Source organism: Heptranchias perlo, chromosome 4 (genome assembly GCF_035084215.1).
Source record: "Heptranchias perlo isolate sHepPer1 chromosome 4, sHepPer1.hap1, whole genome shotgun sequence".
NCBI lineage: Eukaryota > Metazoa > Chordata > Chondrichthyes > Hexanchiformes > Hexanchidae > Heptranchias > Heptranchias perlo.
This window is the reverse complement of record NC_090328.1, coordinates 86,742,742-86,761,374: the sequence shown is the minus strand read 5'-3', so window position 1 is coordinate 86,761,374 and position 18,633 is coordinate 86,742,742. Positions and strand designations below refer to the sequence as shown.

Below are 18,633 nucleotides of genomic sequence, written 5' to 3'. Positions count from 1 at the left end.
TGTGGCACGGTGTTGTGGGAGAGTACGCTGCATTTAGCTATACTTTACTTGACCTTGGAGAGGTTGATGCTGACATTGGGTATCTGACATGGGAAGAATTTCACTACCCACTACTAGCATCCCTCACCTTGTTGAGCATGAACATTTTTAAAATCTGAATGGACATCATACACTACAGCTGCCATTTTCTTCACATTTTTATCTGCCACCAAACTGCAGCGAGTAATTTCACCTGCAAATCCTGCTCTGTCAATGACTGAACACAAAATATCATTGGCTCAGACCAAGCATAAGACTTGTTCAATGTTCCATGGATCTCGGCTAAATGCATAATACTTTGCTGCATATTTTCTGTTCGTGCAACCTATCAAGCTTTTACATTTCGCACCATTGAACCTTGACTTCCCTGGTACACCACTTCTGTGGTTTTGGAAACCAAGGAACTTTTATATGCTACATAAAATCGGGAGCCTGGAGTCCAGAGCAAGCATGGACCTGCGAGACACCGGGGGGGCAGAGCATCGGAGCAGGTTAAAAAAAAACTAAAGTGACGTCAGCACAAGGGACTGAACTGATTGCTGAGTAGCTGGTGAGTGGTTTTTTTAGTCTTAATTAGTATTAGTAATCTAATAAATAGAGGCACGGCAGCTCCGATCCCGTCGAAAGCACGGCCTGTGCCATGTGGGAACTCCAGGGCGCCTCCCGTGTCCTGGACAACCACATGTGCAAGAAGTGATGCCAGCTGGAGGAGCTCAAACTCCGGATTTCGGAGCTTGAGCAGCAGCTGGTGTCACTGCAGTGCATCCGCGAGGCTGCGTGTTTCATGGATAGCACATTTCAAGAGGTGATCACCCCGCAGCTTGAGAGAGTGCAGGCAGAGAGGGACAGGGTGACAACCAGGCAGACAAAGAGGACCAGGCAGGTAGCGCAAGACACCAGAGCGCATCTCACTCTCTAACCGGTGAATACTGGTAAGGCAGAGGGTCCCTCTGGAGAGTGCAGCCACAGCCAAGTCCACAGCACCAAGGGTGGCTCAGCTATACAGAAGGGAAGGAGTACGGTCAGGAGAACAATAGTGATAGGGGATTCAACAGCTAGGGGAACAAACAGGTGTTTCTGTGGCCTCAGACAAGAGTCCAGGATGGTATGTTGCCTCCCTGGTGCCAGAGTCAAGGATGTCACTGAGTGGCTGCAGAACATTCTGAAGGGGGAGGGTGAACAGCCAGAGATCGTGGTCCATATCGGTACCCATGATATAGGTAGTAAGGGGGGGGATGAGGTCCTGCAGGAAGATTTTAGGGAGCTAGGCAAGTTAATAAGCAGGACCTCAAAAGGTGGTAATTTCTGGATTACTCCTGGTGCCATGCACTAGTGAGTATAGAAATAGGAGGATAGAGAAGATGAATGCGTGGCTGGAGAGATGGTGCAGGAGGGAGAGCTTTAGATTCCTGGGGCATTGGGACCAGTTCTGGGGGAAGTGGGATCTGTACAGGCCAGACGGGTTGCACATCAACAGAGTTGGGACGAATGTCCTTGGGGGGGGGGGAGGGTTTAAACTAATTTGGCAGGGGGATGGGGACCTGGATGTAGCATTGGAAAGGAAAAATATTGGGAGAGACAGATAGCACTAAAGTAAGAAACAGTACAGTATTAGATGGGATCAGATTGAGAGATAATACGAGGTCTAAGATAGGTTTACACACATGCACTGTAAACCTATGAAGCGTAGTAAACAAGGTTGGTGAGATACAGGTGCAATTAGCCACATGGGAATATGATGTGGCAATAACAGAGACCTGGCTCAAAAAAGGGCAGGATTGGGTACTAAATATTCCTGGATACAAGGGGCTCAATTTAGGAGGCAATTGCGGGTGCGTGGGGACTCCAAAAATCGCGGAAATCCCGTTCCGGTTTGGAAGCCAGCTCCAACCCGCCGACTTCAGAGTTTCCCAGGGACCCACCTGTGTGCGCACGGGCAACCCGTAAACGGAAGTCCCGCCAGCAATTAAAGCCGGCGGGATGACAGTTGAAGAGCCTAAAGTACCTCATTGTGGTTCGTAAGGCACTTTACCAGTGACAGAGTAAGCGATTAGAACGATTTTTAAAAACTTACCCGGGCGGCTTGCCCACCGCTTCTGATTTATGCCTGATGAGGGGCTGGATCAGGGAACAAGAAACTAAATAAATTAAATTTAAAAAATAGACGAAACTGAAAACACAAAATGAGCCTACCTTTGTGTGGTCAGGAGAACTTTCTTGACCAGTACGTTTCTGGCCCAATGAGGAAGGAGACATTGCTGGATCTGATTCTGAGGAATGAGGTGGGCTAAGTGGAGCAAGTGTCAGTGAGAGAACATCTAGGGAACAGCAATCATAGTTTCATAAGGTTTAGATTAGCTATGGAAATGGACAAGGACCACTCTGAATTAAAAATACTCAATTGGAGGAGGGCCAATTTCAGTGGGATGAGAATGGATCTGGTCTGGGTAGATTGGAATCAAAGATTGGCAGGCAGAACTGTAATCGAACAATGGGCGGCCTTTAAAGAGGAGATGGTTCGGGTACAGTCTAGGTACATTCCCACGAGGGGAAAAAGGTAGGGCAACTAAAGCCAGAGCTCCCTGGATGACAAAAGAGAGCTAGAGTGAGATGAAGCAGAAAAAAGGGGCATATGACAGATGTCAGGTTGATAACACAAGTGAGAACCAGGCAGAATATAGAAAGTTCAATGGGGAAGTGAGAAAGGAAATAAGAGGGGCAAAGACAGAGTATGAGAATAGACTGGCGTCCAACAAAGAAGGGAGTCCAAAAGTCTTCTATAAGCATGTAAACAGTAAACGGGTAGTAAGGAGGGGTGGGACCAATTAGGGACCAAAAAGGATATCTACGCTTGGAGGCAGAGGGCATGGCTGAGGTACTAGATGAGTACTTTGCATCTGTCTTTACCTAGGAAGAAGATGCTGCCAAAGTCACAGTAAAAGAGAAAGTAGTTGAGATACTGGATGGGCCAAAAATTGATAAAGGAGGTACTAGAAAGACTAGCTGTACTTAAAGTAGATAAGTCATCAGGTCCAGATGGGAGGCATCCTAGGTTGCTGAGGGAAGTATGGGTGGAAATTGCACAGCTACTGGCCATAATCTTCCAAACATCCTTAGATACGGGACTGAAAATTGCAAATGTTACACCCTTGTTCAAAAAAGGGTAAAGATAAACCCAGCAATTACAGGTCAGTCAGGTTAACCTCAGTGGTGGGGAAACTTTTAGCAACAATAATCTGGGACAAAATTGTCTCTTGGACCAGTGCGGATTAATTAAGGAATGCCAGCACGGATTTGTTAAAGGCAAATCGTGTTTAACTAACTTGACTGAGTTTTTTGATGAGGTAACAGAGTCTATGAGGGCAATGCGGTTCATGTGGTGTATATGGATTTCCAAAAGGCATTTGATAGAGTGCCTAATAGGCTTGTGATCAAAGTTGAACCCCATGGAATAAAAGGGGCAGTGACAGCCTGGATACAAAATTGGCTAGATAACAGGAACCAGAGAGTAGTAGTGAACAGTTGTTTTTCAGATTGGAGGGAGGTATACAGTGGTGTTCCCCAGGGTCGGTACTAGGACCATTGCTTTTCTTGATATGTATTAATGACTTGGATGTAAAAGGGCACAATATCAAAATTTGCAGATGACACAAAACTTGGAAGGGTAGTGAACAGTGAGGAGGATAGTGACAGACTTCACAAGGACATAGAACAGGCTGGTGGAACGGGCAGACAAGTGGCAGATGAAATTTGACGCAGAAAAGTGTGAAGTGACACATTTCGGTTAGAAGAACGAGGAGAGGCAATATAAATTTAAGGGTACAATTCTAAAAGGGGTGCAGGAACAAAGATCTAGTGCACAAATCGTTGAAGGTAGCAGGGCAGGTTGAGAATGTGGTTAAGAAAGCATACAGGATCCTGGGCTTTATAAACAGAGGTATAGAACACAAAAGCAAGGAGGTTATGATGAACCTTTATAAAACACTGGTTCGGCCACAACTGGAGTATTGTGTCCGATTCTGGGCACCGCACTTTAGGAAGGATGTGACAGCGTTAGAGAGGGTGCAGAAAAGTTTTACTAGAGTGACTCCAGGGATGAGGGACTTCAGTTACATGGATAGACTGGAGAAGCTGGGCTTGTTCTCCTTGGAACAGAGACAGTTACGAGGAGATTTGATAGAGGTTTTCAAAATCATGAAGGGCCGAGACAGAGTAGATAAAGAGAAACTGTTCCCATTGGCAGAAAGGTCAATAACCAGAGGACATGGATTTAAGGTGATTGGCAAGAGAACCAAAGGCGACATAAGGAAAAACTTTTTTACACAGTGAGTGGATATGATCTGGAATGCACTGCCTGAGGGGGTGGTGGAGGCAGAGTCAATCATGGCCTTCAAAAGGGAACTGGATAAGTACTTGAAGTGAAAAAATTTGCAGGTCTACGGGGATAGGGCAAGGGAGTGGGGCTAGCTGGATGGCTCTTGCAGAGAGCAGTCACAGACTCGATGGGCCAAATGGCCGCCTTCCATGCTGTAACCATTCTATGATTCTAATATTGAATCATGTCTATCTGTTCTTAGTTCTCATGCTATCCTTCATTCAGCTGAGTTTTGAGTAAGAGAACAATTTATTAGAACACATCAGATTAGTAAAACAACTGAACACCTCCAGTCTGCATAAAGCAGAACAAAGCTTTGCAGGTAAAGAGAATTGTACAGGCTTTGAAGAACATCTCTATAACAGGTACTGAAATGTCTAAACACTCAGTTCCTTCACTTCAGCTGCATAGACACTGTACTGTAACATTTGGTCACTGCAATCATCTGTCTTCACTGACTAGAGACATGCAGCAATGGAAGATAAATTCTGGGAACACAACATGGGGATACTGGCACGTGAATCTCAAAGCCTGGGGGCGAGGGGTAGGGGGTGGGGCTGAAAGGAAGGAAAGTGAAGGACTTTTTGTACCAGGAAGACACTAATGTAAATCCCTGATTACCAAAGTTTTCTCTCGTCCCACTGCTGCATTCACTCCAGTACAATCTATTCAGTGGAAATTAAGTAGGAGTTACTCGTTTTTTTAAAAAAGAGATCCAAGTTGCCTTTGCTTTATAACTGGGTATGTTATCAAAGGATCCGAATCAGATTCAATATACAAAAATCATTTTTAAAACTATCACATAAAAAAAAAATGAACAGGACAGTGGATGCACTCAATCGCTGGGAAAGGAGATTTCTCATCAAGGACAGTGTCTGAGATACTCCTACAGCTTATCATTGCAATTACTAAAAAAAAGTTTTGTAACAGCCCATCTGGTGCTGAGTGTCTTTCATTTATCTGCCTTTCGATAAAAACGTGTGAACCACAATAAATTCCAGTCACACATTGTTAACTCAAAAACCAGCGCCTGTGAGAAGGGAAAACACAGACCAGATGTGTTGGTCTTCTTGAACACAATCAATAAAAAATGCATCACAATGCCATGACACAGAAAAACAAAACAATCTTAAAAAAGGACATTAGAAATCCCTGAAATTTAATTTCCAAGTATTTATGTAAAACCTAGTCAATAATGCAATCTTTGTGGAAAAATACCTTCACAAGCATGTAACATCATATTCACCACAGCTACTTTCCCCAAACACCAGCAGTAATCCCGAACTTAAAGCACCTTTTCTCAAGCAAGCCAAGTCAGAGACATACCATTTATACTTATACTAGTACTAACTTCAGTGTGGTTTTTATTCAGGGTCAAGTACTTGCAGTGTCCACACTGCAGCAGACAGACACTAACGAGAGAAAACACTGCAGCTAGAGTGATGTAATACTACCAAACCGACCTCCCCGGTTGTCTGGAAACAAATGGCACAGATCAAAGCAGCCTTTAGAGTGACTTAAACAAAATGTTTATACTGAACAATCAGATTCACTTAAATCAACTGGAACAAGGCTTGAAACACACACAAATCCATGGAGGAGATTCTTTCACAGGTTCTTCTGCCAATAACACCTAATATTTGAGTAGATACTGCAAGTCAAGTTGCGCTTGAGTGTAACTGACAACTATGCAATTATACAGAAACCTTTTACAGATAACTGGGAAGGTTCAAATCTTCGTCTTTTTTTTTTAAGTGCCATTCTATAACAAGCCATCGCCATCAAAAAGCAAACAAGAAAATATTGTCATTGTTGTGTTAATCTAAATTACAGCATTTTGCTAAACATTTAAACTACCTCATTAATAAGAGTGTATTGGGAAGAACTAAATGTTATTATCAAAAACAATTAAGAATGTACTAGAATCCACTCACTTGTGTCACCGGGTAAACCTGTGGGTTAAGATTATGATGAAGAACTGCTATTTCTTGGCCATGCCTAAAACAAATTCAGAAGACCTTGCAAGCCAATGTCCCAACGGGTGGGGTGGCCCTAGCTGAACATATAGGGGGAAGCTTACCGTAGCCCTGTGCTGGTAGGGCATGTGGTTTTGGCTGCTTAAAACTCCAGTAATACTCCTACACATTACTGGGTCTCTAAGCCTTTGCTCCTAAACATGCTATTGATTTTCTGCATATGTCAGACACACAACTAACAAAATAAATTCCAGACATATTTGCAGAATGGTTACTAGCCACAAACCTGGCAAATGTTTTTTTAAAAAATGTAATTAGCCATGTGAATGGTTGTCTCTTCGCAAACGAATTCAGTTATGAATAAAAGAAATATGGTCAACTTTCCACATAATTTACACCATTTTTTTTTTAAATGTATGTGTTGCACACTTTAGGGCAAGCACATCATCCATTAGGAGAAAATAATGGACACTGTCTCTGGGATTGCTATTGCACGACATCAGAGAGTGTAAAACAAATCACATTCCTCCTCCTCTACCATGCTGCAGAAAAACCCCACCCATTGAGAAGTTTTTAATTCTCTTTGAAAGCAGCAGCCTGGAAGTATGCTCACACAGCAAAAGGAAATGTCAAGATTACCACCTCCATACTATCAGAGCCTGTCCAACACCAAGACGTAGATGAGTCATAACTTCCTCCAACTGAACAGTGGCAAGAACAAAGGCATTGTTTTTAGTCCCTGCCACAAACTCCACACCCTTGCTACAGACTCCAATCCGCTCCCTGATCACTCAGACCCCACTAGACAACACGCAAACTGGAGTGTTTTGTTTGACCTTGAGCTGAGCTTCAAATCTCTTCATTACTAAGACCGATTACTTCCATAATGTTTCCCTCCTTCAGCTCTGCTACCAAAACACTTAACATATGCTTTGGTCACCTCTAAACACAATGGGCATGATTTTTACCTGGAGCGCAGGGGTGGGGGTGGGGGTAGGGAGGTAAATTTTTGTGCGGGAAACCCAGATGTGAAGTGAACGAGTTGGATTCTGCAACTGCAACTTAATTGAAGTCAATAATTTTTGCTTCCAGGTTTCGTGTCTCCAAGCTGCGCAGCGGGTGTACTGCGCACCCGCATGACGCGATCTGAAGTCCATTATTTAAAGGGCCAATGCAAAAATGGATTTGGGAGGAGAAAAAGGAGGAAATGAAGCAATGGATTTAAAGAGAGCAAGGCCAGCACCCAGGTTCACAGATGGGTCCCTTGAAGTACTGCTGGGTGCCTTTAAACAGCCACCCAACCTCAAACAGACCATCGTTCGCAGCAAGTTACCCAGTTTTCAGGAGAACAGCGTCCACGACACCACACAACCCTGCCACGGCAACCTCGGCAAGACATGCCAGATCATCGACACGGATACCACGAGAGGACACCACCCACCAGGTACATGGTTCATACTCATGTGACTGGGCCAACGTTGTCTACCTCATACGTTGCAGGAAAGGATGCCCCGGAGCATGGTACATTGGCGAGACCATGCAGACGCTGCGACAACGGATGAACGGACACCGCGCAACAATCGCCAGACAGGAGGGTTCCCTCCCAGTCGGGGAACACTTCAGCAGTCAAGGACATTCAGCCACTGATCTTCGGGTAAGCGTTCTCCAAGGCGGCCTTCGAGACACACGACAACGCAAAATCGTCGAGCAGAAGTTGATAGCCAAGTTCCACACCCATGAGGACGGCCTCAACCGGGATCTTGGGTTCATGTCACGCTACACGTAACCCCACCAGCAAAAAGGGGGAAAAAAAGTTATGTTTTTAATATTCTCTCTCTGCCATTTGGGTTTCTTTCTGTCTGTCTGTGTAATTGACACAATGTATATCCAGTGTACTGGGACGTGTTGTTCTCCGTGACTGGCCTGTTTGAATAACGACGACACCTTTTGATTGGTGTGATGCTGTCCCAGCCTAGTATAAGATATGCGATTTGAGAACCTTTTCACTCATTCACCTGACGAAGGGGATAATCTCCGAAAGCTTGTGATTTTAAAATAAATTTGTTGGACTATAACCTGGTGTTGTAAGATTCCTTACATTTGTCCACCCCAGTCCATCACCAGCATCTCCACATCATGGGTGCAAAGAGGACAGGGAGGGAAATAATTTACCGCAAAGGGAAGGAACAAAGCCTGGCTCTACTACAAAGGCAGCATGGCTGGACGTGGGCTGAGGTGAACAACAGGAGCATGCTACCAGGGTCGTGACTACAGTGCAGGATGTGTTTTAATGAACTAACCAGGTTAGGAAAAGTGAGTAGAGTTACTGATTCGCCTACATCCAGTGTACAACACCCCCCCTCACTCTGTCTAGCCAAGCGTACTCTATCACATCAGTCCTCACACCTCAAGTTTCAGCAGCACCCATCTTTCACTTTCCATGCACACTCAACGCTATATGTAACCAGTCACCGCCGCCATTCACCCCAATCCTTATGCGATGCGATGCATCTGTCTGATAATAACCCTCACCCAATTCAGGGCATCCATCCGGTGAATATGTCACTTTCAGTCACACACAGATCTGTTTTATCGCCCCTTGAAAAGAGTGCAAAAACGAGGGTGGGCTGGAGGTGGCCCTCCACAAATAGTCCAGGTTGACAGATGGAAAGGACGCCATGGAGATAAGCGGCACATCTGCATCCCTCTCAGTCGGAGATGGAGAGACTGGGAACCCACAGATGCCTGGTGACAGAATTTAAATATCTTTCACACACGACGACTTTATTTCATCAATGACTGGCAGTACGATAAGACTGGGTATGCTGATTGCCAAGATTATTACTTTGACATGACTAATCCATATCGCTTTCTTTTGTTTTCCAGGGTCTCATGCGTACAACAAGCAGAGATTAATGACGACGATTCCTCAGAGGAGCTCATTCATTCTTCAGTCATAGGATGTACAGCCATGCACCTTCGCAAATACTAGCGATGCGATGGTTCCTGTTAGCCAGTTAATTGGGTTGTCACTTGGTGATTCACACCTCATAAGTGAGCACGAGTAGACACTGATGGCAGGGACAGCTGTGGATAGGCCGCATCGGAAGGAGCTCTCCTCTCCATGCTCAGCTCAGCTGGACACAGATGCTGAACCCCGGAGGCCATCGTTGAGAACGAGAACGACTGAGGTACAGCTGCAACTTTGCGAAGTACTGAAAAACGTCCCACGCACACACTCCACAATAGCGGAGAGGATGGAGGAGTCCAACTCCAACATAAGTGTCGATGCCACACATAATTGTGATAACGTCTGCCATAAAGAGCATGGGCCTCCATGGAGCTTCAAGCACAGCGTTCAAATGAGTCCATTCTGGCCGTGACAGCGGTCATGCAGACTTTAAAGGTGGCAGACATGCTGGCTTCCAAACAAGATGACGGATACCTTATCCATGGTCTAACAACGCACCCTACCCCCCAGTACCCGAAATGCCGCCTCCTCTCCTGATGCACCACGCAGAAGTGGTAGGAAGTACAAGTTCACATGGGTGTTTGAAGAAATGTTACATTGTGAAGTTTCCTTTTTTGTAATATTGGCACATTAAATTTATTGAATAGCACCACTTCCACATCTTGGCCATTATTGCAATCTGAGTGTTAAATCGCCCTTTTCATTTGCTTCATGATGAATGCCAATACATGATGTTACCCATTGGGTGGATGAGCAATGGGTATATGTGTGGTTGAAGGACTGTTTTATGTAAAAGGCTGGGGGGCAGGGTGGTGGTTGTGGCAGCTGGCCTGAGTATTTCAATGTCTAGTTTTTGCCACTTATTAAGAGAACCTGGAGAGAGGCGAGGGTATCCCTGGCAGCAATGTGCGTGGCTGGGCTGGCGATGGATGCCCCGTCTTCATTTTCCTCCTCGTCCTCTTCAATGTTGTCGCCATCAGAGGACATTTGACGAGCGTTTTCGTCCTCCTCCACCTCTAAACCTCTCTGCTGCACTATGTTATGCAGGACATAGAAACCACAATGATTCTGGAGACCCTCGCTGGCAAGTACTGAAGGGCGCCTCCAGACCTATCCAGGCATCTTCATGTCGATGGCTTGCTCCATGACACACCTGGTGATCATGTGGCTCTGGTTGTCGTGCTTGTGCCTCATTGGTGGGGTTCCTCACAGGTGTCATGAGCCAAGTTGGCAGGGAGTAGCCAGTGTCCAACGAGCCAGCCCTCAAGTCAGTCTCCTGTTTGGAAGAGGTCTGGAATGTTAGACTGGTGCAGTATAAACACATCATGAGAGCTGCCAGGGAATCTGTGCACACTTGCATAAATTTCTTCGGGGGGGGGGGGGGGGGGGGACGAATGCGAATGACTTTTGGAAAGCTTCTTAGCTGCATGATAGAAATTAGATCCTCTTGAGGTGAGCTGCTTTATCTCACTCTGCGATAAAGGACTCCAAGTTACATCTACTAATATGTGCTTTAGCTACAGGAGGGTTTCTTCCAGAATATGTTTGCAGTTTTTGTTTGATGACGGGGGAAATGTTGCGTGGAAGCCAAATCTAGGATACATCATGTGATACAATGAAGCAGTGTTTTACAAACATTGGTCATCTAGCACATTATACCGTGTACCATTTAAACTGTAGCTTCATGGACGTGAGCTTAGCGGTTTACTACTTGCAAAAAAGAGGTAAAATACAAATATTTACAATAAATTGTTTACAGAAACCTCCAAGAGTTAATATTTTATTCACAATCACTCTGTATATATTTAATATAAAATGAATTTTCAAATCAAGTTGTGACTGGGATGCTTAAAAACAAACTACAAAACTTGGAATTAGCAGATTCCAAAACCATAAAACATGAGAAAACAAATCAGAAAGACCCTAATGGTTAAATTTAAGAGAGGAGAATAAAAACTGATATTGTTCTGTGAGGAGGATTTTTTATGTAGTAAGAGAGAAGAGAGTGGATGACTTAGTACGTTTAAACTTTCCTACTAAAATTTACACATTGAATGGAATGGAGTTAAAAGTTTTAGCTGGCTCAAAAGAGTCAATTTTTTTTAAAAATGCAAGATTACATAAAATTCAATTCTCTAAGTATTCAAGATATGGAACATCTAATCTCTATAAGAGACAATCCTTTTAATCCAGTAAATACCTTGAAAACCAAACAAAAATACTAAATTTAAATGGAATCAGGCTGATCAACTACTTCAGCTCCATTTAATGCTACTCCAATTTGTGATTCAAATTTGTATAGTTTCAATCATTTTACGGATTCCTAATCAACTTAAAGCAGGGTGAAATTTTAAAAAATGAAAATTAAAGTTGCTGCTGCTAAATTTATGCTCAGCAAATTCTGAAAAGAGCACGAGACATTAACTAAATTGAGTGCTGTATACTCACAGCAATACCAGAATTCTCAATAGGAATTCTCTGGTTACCCTGATAGTACAAATTTTACAAGGAAAAATTGTGGTTTGTGGACAGCACATGCAATTAAGTACACAACATTCCCCAAGAGGCCCATCAGATAAAATCACAGCAGTATATAACAAAAACATAACTTAAATTATCCCAAACAGCTGGGAAGATATTACGCCGAGAAACCTACCCAGAGAGAAAAACAAAATAATGCAGATACAACAATAATTTAAGCATTTTTACTCTTGCATCACATGAACTTCAAGTGAAGCACCATACCAAATTAGAAGAGAGATTGCTTGTGCTAAATCTTCACCTTCCACAGAGCAGGGTGGGACAGACGTTCTTCCAATCTCAGCTCCTGAGCCATCTGTTGAGTATGGAGAAACTGACTGGAGTCCACAATACCTCCATGCAGGAGGTACAAGAGTTTGGAGGGAAGAATCAAGCCTGCTGGTTGGTTACAGGACATACTACGGGAAACAGAGGAGCAGGCCACGTATCCAACCTCTAAAGAGGTGTCAATCCAGGTGGATGAAAATAAAGATGAAGAAAAGCTGTAAGGAACTAACCCAAAAATACCTTTGGGGAAAGACAACTGATGCAGCTAATATTTAACTTTTTCGAACAAAAGCTGTACACATCTAGTTTACAGTATGTGATCAACTAACTAAATAAACTTGGGATAAATAAAGCAACCCCCCCAAAAAAAAATGCCAAGAGCAAGAACTTTGACTTTTCCAAAGAAAGATAACCTTAATTACATCATAAAAGCTTTCCTCTATGAGGAAAAAGTCAGCAGCAAAAATATTTATCATCCTAGTCATCAGTGCTGCAGAACTGATTAATTTTGCTTTCCATCTGTTCCAGTGAAGAGCAAATTCAAATTTACAGTCCTTGTACAGACCATAAGGATCTATACAATGACTTCAAGGGCAAAACGAAAAACACATTACTAGTTTGGTAAAATGTGGAGTCCAAATAACTCACCCAGATAATTTAATCCTAAATAGGTGAGGACTTGGGACCAGAAGATTTAAAAAGTAGACTCACTGTGAAGTGACTATTTTAAAAGGTGCATCATAATCAAAAGCATGATGTAACACTAAAAGTACAACTAAGTGTTCAGTATGTGACTACAACATTCTAAACAGTGGACCCTCTACTTTTATCAATAGTTCAAGGAGAACGTAGCAGAAATAGGCTGTCCACAATTCTAAGCCAAAAACAATGGGTAATCTAAGAATATTTGTGCACAAATGGGCCTTACATTCCCCAGGCTTTGTGCCATCTTTCAAAATGATACATGTTTAGTCTCAGAGTGTACCATATCTCAAACTATTCCTCAAAAAGGGGGGTGGCCAGGGAGGGCTACCCACTTACAGGCTTTTACCAATATTTGTCTTGAGAAAGTGAACAGCCCAGCTGACTCATCCAAACGTTCCCTCCCTTTCTCCGCAGAAGCACCTGGCGCAAGTTTCCCCACTGAGCCAAGTCATTTTGTGGGCAATCACAAGTCAAAACCTATATACGCCACCAATACCAAATTAAAAATTTGTAACTTCATTTTTAATTCCTCGCTTGTAAATTCTTAACTTGCTTTTTGTGGTCAAAGTGAGCTACATCACTTCTGGGGCGGTCAAACACCTTTCTAATTTTGTACTATCAAGTTATCCCAGGGTCAGATACAAAAACTCCCATTACTTTTCTGTGATAATGGGTTTTAAAAGATGAAGAATATTCAGCTAACTTAAACGATGATCCTACATGGAATCAATTGGAAGGATATCTGTACACTTATCTGTGCCTAAATTGCAGCCCACTGTTATACGACTAGGACAGAACTTCATGATGTCACAGGAGGGGGTGGTTCTATACAAACGCTGCTTTCACAATGTGTTTGTAAGACTTCAACTTCAAAATAGCATCCCTTGCTAAAAGGATCTTAACCTTGAAAACCACATAGCCCCATAATTTGTAATGGTTTTATTTCAGAACTCAAAACAAATCGTATCTTCAGGTCTTACTTGCAGATGTGACAAGTAAACTTAAATTAGAGACAATGACCATACCAGTCACTAATACTGTTTTTTTAAAAAAAGTGCCAAGTCAATGGAGCTTGCAGGTTGTGCCAGCACATGAGGCAGCTTAAACAACAAAATTCCTACAGTTTGACATTCCCACATCTGCTTGAAAAGGTTTAGGCAAACACTCCTATGCAACTAGGAAAGGCAACTCAAAGCTACCCAGTTCAAAGAGGTTGCAAACAGAAAATGCTGCAATTACACAGCATGGTTTTCTTTCTTTTTAAGGCAGAAGATAAATTAGAGACAGTCCTATCAAGGTAACAAAAATGGAACAGAAATATTACACACTGAGCAAGATTTCAAGTTTTAATCTCAATGCTGACATTTCCAGCTTGTGTAGCCATCTATAAAGTTGCAAATTCCTTTGAATTAGCAGCATTTTGTTTGAACAGCAGCAATGATTTTCACTTACTGCAAGTAGATTAACTGTTTGCACAAATTAAAACAGTGGTAATTCAATACAAAGTATTAACTGTTCAATTTCTATAATCGAGGTGCTTGATGGAGTAAAATCTCACTCTTTGCTCATATACAACTTAAGACTCTAGGGCTGATTTTAACTCCCTTCACCCGATGAGAACGGGGCGGGCGGGAGGAAATTAACAGAGGCAGTGTCGTCTCCTCCAGGCTGGCGCCACACTCACGCCCGCTGCAAGTTTAACTGGCGTGTTTCGGGCATACATGCAAAAATCGATGTCCCATGTTGTAAATAGGACCCCGATGTGATTTTAATGTGCAGTCGTTCCAGAGAAAGATGGCAGCAGGCAGGAGTAGGCCCAAAAGAGGGCTGAGAAGATAGGATTTAAAAAAAAATATCCTTGTGGGCCAGAGGGAGCAGGAGAGCTCCTCCAGGCGCTACAAGGAAATATCAGGTCTCATCTGCCCCGGGGCTCTCCCCCACCCCCAACTACCCAACACCCCCTCCCTCAAATGCACTTACCTGATTGCCGGGGATCGTTCCTGTAGGTGCCCAGCAGCGCTCCCCTCCCACCCGAAATGCCACTCCATCTCGTCTGATCCTGGCGGGAAATAGTACTTGGCCAGCAGACAGGAAACGGGAGATGCAAATGAGGCCTGGGAGTTAAAAAAGTCCCCGCACGAGTGGTTAGGCAAAATAGTACTCAATAGCCCTTGAAAGCCCTGGCAGTCAATTTATGAACAGAACTCATTTGCTTATGTCACACGCACCAAGTGAAGATGAGGCAACTCTGAGTACCCACAAGTCATGCAGAATGGACACCCACCAATAAAAACATGACATTTTGGCAAGTTATAAGCTGTAAGTAAATACAATCTCAAGGTTTGCTTGCATTATTTTAATTAATTACATCTCCAAAAGTTTTTACCCCTTGTTTCTTTCAGTTCTTCAAAAGCCACAGTTTCTTCATGTCTTTGGCAAGTCTAACCTTTTAATTTTAGCAAAGAAGATTGAAAGTGGGATATCAACATCCTTGCTCACACAATCTCCTCTGAAAACAAATGGAACTCGCCCATCAATCCATTGCTAAAGCCTCCAAAAAGCATGGTTCTCACATATTTCTTTTCTCCTCAACAATGTTATTAAGCTCAAGTCTATCCAATCTTTAGATATGTTCTCATATCTGTGTCTAATACCTTTCGTATTCCTGGGCAGGACACAAGAAAAAGCTCATTGCCCGATGGGTGATCCTTCTGTCACAATCAAAGCCTTCTTCTCATTTTTTCAATACTAATAAACTTAGCTCTCTTTTGAATTTTCGTCTCATTTCTTGTAAGCTGCAAAGAAGCCACCCAGGGTTTTCTTCCTCCCTACTCCCCAGTACTGGAATCAAAAGTCATCATAGTCTCCTATTCTTTTATAGATTCTTTCCACAGTCTTAAAACTATCCACTTGGCACCGTCTCAGGCTGAACTCCTTACCACCCTCAGCCTTTCCTCCTAAAACTTAAATATAGTGTCATCTAATCATTGCCTATTTTACTGTATCTTCTCTTTTCAACCTTGCTGGCATTCTGTACTATGGCATTGACTCTTCACCTGGATTACTCAATTAAAAAAAACTTTAATTTACTTTCAGGAAAGGACTGTAGCACAGATCAAAAGAATAACCAGATAACAAACTTACACATCACAAATAATATTTTTCTGCAGAATCATTACATTTTGCATCTTCCTGCTTTTCCAAACTGCCTTCCTTACAGCTCAAATATAAAAATATTGGCAGTCATGGGAAACGTTATGTTGTTTCATCCCTCCCCCAGTACAAAGTTATAAAAGTACATTACTAGTTTTCATTCGTAGTGGTTGGGAGTAAAAAAAAGGCAAGAAGGATAGCGCTAAACACATTAAATATTATCAGGTATACAAAACAAGATGAGGCACGACTCAGAATTGATGATTTAAGGGATACAGGCTACTCTAATCTAACTAGGTCAGCTGTTCTTCTCCAGTTTTAATGAGTACTTCTCAAACAATTAAAACTGTAATTCCATTCAGCTGTTCATTGAACACCAGATCAACCTTCTCTTCCCCTCTCCCCCCACCCCCACATTACTTTTACTGTTGTGCAGGCAAACACAACAGCCACTTTGTGCATAGCAAGGTCCCAAAACAGCAAATGAACAAACAGGGAGAATCTGTTCTTTTGGTGGTGTTGTTGGAGGGAGAAATAATGACCTGTACACCAGAAGAACTCTCCCTCAAAAAAGGAGGGAGAATGGTAGATGGGACCTTATTTTTAAACATATCATGATGTGGAGATGCCGGTGATGGACTGGGGTGGACAAATGTAAGGAATCTTACAACACCAGGTTATAGTCCAACAGTTTTATTTGAAAATCACAAGCTTTCGGAGGCTGACGAAGGAGAAAGCCTCCAAAAGCTTGTCATTTTCAAATAAAACTGTTGGACTATAACCTGGTGTTGTAAGATTCCTTATATTTAAACATATCAGTAAAATTGCACATACAACAATGCAGCACTTCCTTAGTAATGGAAAAGTGTAAACTTAGATTAGGTGCTCAATTCCATAGGTGGCTTGAACTCTCAACATCTTACCTCAAAGACAAAAACACTACCAACTGAGCCAACATTTTTATATCCAATGAATTATGTACACAAGGCTGATTTTTTTTAATATAAAAAAAGTATAAATAACTTGCTTAACCTATAACTTCAATTTGTAAAAAGGTTTCTTGTGTTATTTAGTAACCTGATGCAGTGGATGTTCCAATAGTTGGCCTGTAATTGCAGAATATGAACTTTTCAACAGAATGCAGCATTAGTGTACACACCTGGATTAACAAAGAGAGTTCTGCTATCACAGATTGCTAATGAATCTTGTTGAGTTCTGCTCCAGATGGTCAGTGTCGCACTACATTGAAAGTCACTCATTCCACAGTTCCCAATATTTCACCATTAACTCCTGGTACCAACCTCTCCTCCTCTTGCTGGTGGGTCTTAACTTAAATTCAAGGCCCTGACCGTAAAGCCCACAATATAGAATGAAAAACAAATTTGACTTTTGCTACCTAGCTTAAAAGGGAAATCAAAAGGTAAAGAAAAGGTAGAAAACTTTTTTAAATGACTGCTTTGTGTGTTCGTATGGGTATCACAGTTAGGATGGCTTAATGGTGGAAATTTTTGTCTGTTGTATCAAATAATGTGGACCAATCAGCAACATTACAAGCTTAGTACTAGTGTTAAGAGACAGACATACTGATGTACAGAATCAGAGACAGACAAGATTTTAATAAAGATTTTCTTTTTTTGCAAGGAAAAAAAAAGTTTAAAACAACCACAATAGGCCTTTTATTGTAATCCCAAAAAGTATTTTAAATGAGAATGCAGCTGAAACCATAACAGAGACTCAATTTCAACACAAGCTATTTTTAATGTGGTTAGTGACACTGCTGTTAACAACTTCATATAGTCCTAACCCCGGTGGAAACACAAAAGTAATAATTCAAATTTTAAAAAGTCCTCATTGTATAAAAAGAATTCCACACTAAAAATGTTAGATGCCATTTATAAATAACAATGTACTCACTGCTGTGCATCTCAATAGTTATGACGTCTTCTTTAAACAATGGTATTATTGAACTACGGCTGGTGTAGGTTTCCCTTCATCCTAGAATAGGATACTGACCTAATTTGGCTTTTGCATTTAGCCATTCAAAACTTGTTGCAACTTTTTTTTTAAAATGACCAATTTGGGGAAAAAAATGTTACATCTAAATTACAAAAACAACTCGTGCCTCCAGAAATGAATCAAAGTAACCAAACCTTGTTGAAACATTTATTGCTTTTATCGGATTTCACAGCTCAAGTTCTCAATATCCAAGTCTTTCTCCTTGGAACACAATACGAACTTAACAAAAAAATGGTTGTGTACTCCTTTTCATCTTTGATTAACACAAGGGCCACCGGCTTCTATTGCTCCATTTTCTGGAATTTTATCTGGTCTGAGAAGTTTGACATTTTTACTCAACATTAATGGACAAATTACACAGTGTCTGTCACTAAAGGACAGAATGTTCTACCTCTAGGCTACAGATGCCACAATACATAGTGACATATAGATCAAATCATTCCATTTTCCTCACCAACAGTAAAGAGATAATTATATTATGATTAAGAATTTAAATCATGCAAACTTTTAACCTGGACAAAACAGCTTATATTTCCTAGGAAAAAGACAGCTTCTACCTCCCATTCTCATTAATGTAACCAAAGCAATTT

General features: G+C 42.0%; 1 protein-coding gene and 1 long non-coding RNA gene across 3 annotated transcripts in view; one reads left to right on the top strand and one right to left on the bottom strand.

The window, feature by feature from the left end:
- kank1a (KN motif and ankyrin repeat domains 1a) overlaps positions 1 to 18,633 on the bottom strand; it is a 292,375-nt gene that overhangs the window by 241,441 nt on the left and 32,301 nt on the right. The gene's annotated exons all lie outside the window — the stretch shown is intronic.
- On the top strand, positions 440 to 9,983 carry LOC137320549 (uncharacterized). The gene is made up of 3 exons (XR_010962583.1): positions 440 to 589; positions 7,483 to 8,203; positions 9,277 to 9,983. It is a non-coding gene; the product is annotated as an uncharacterized lncRNA (long non-coding RNA).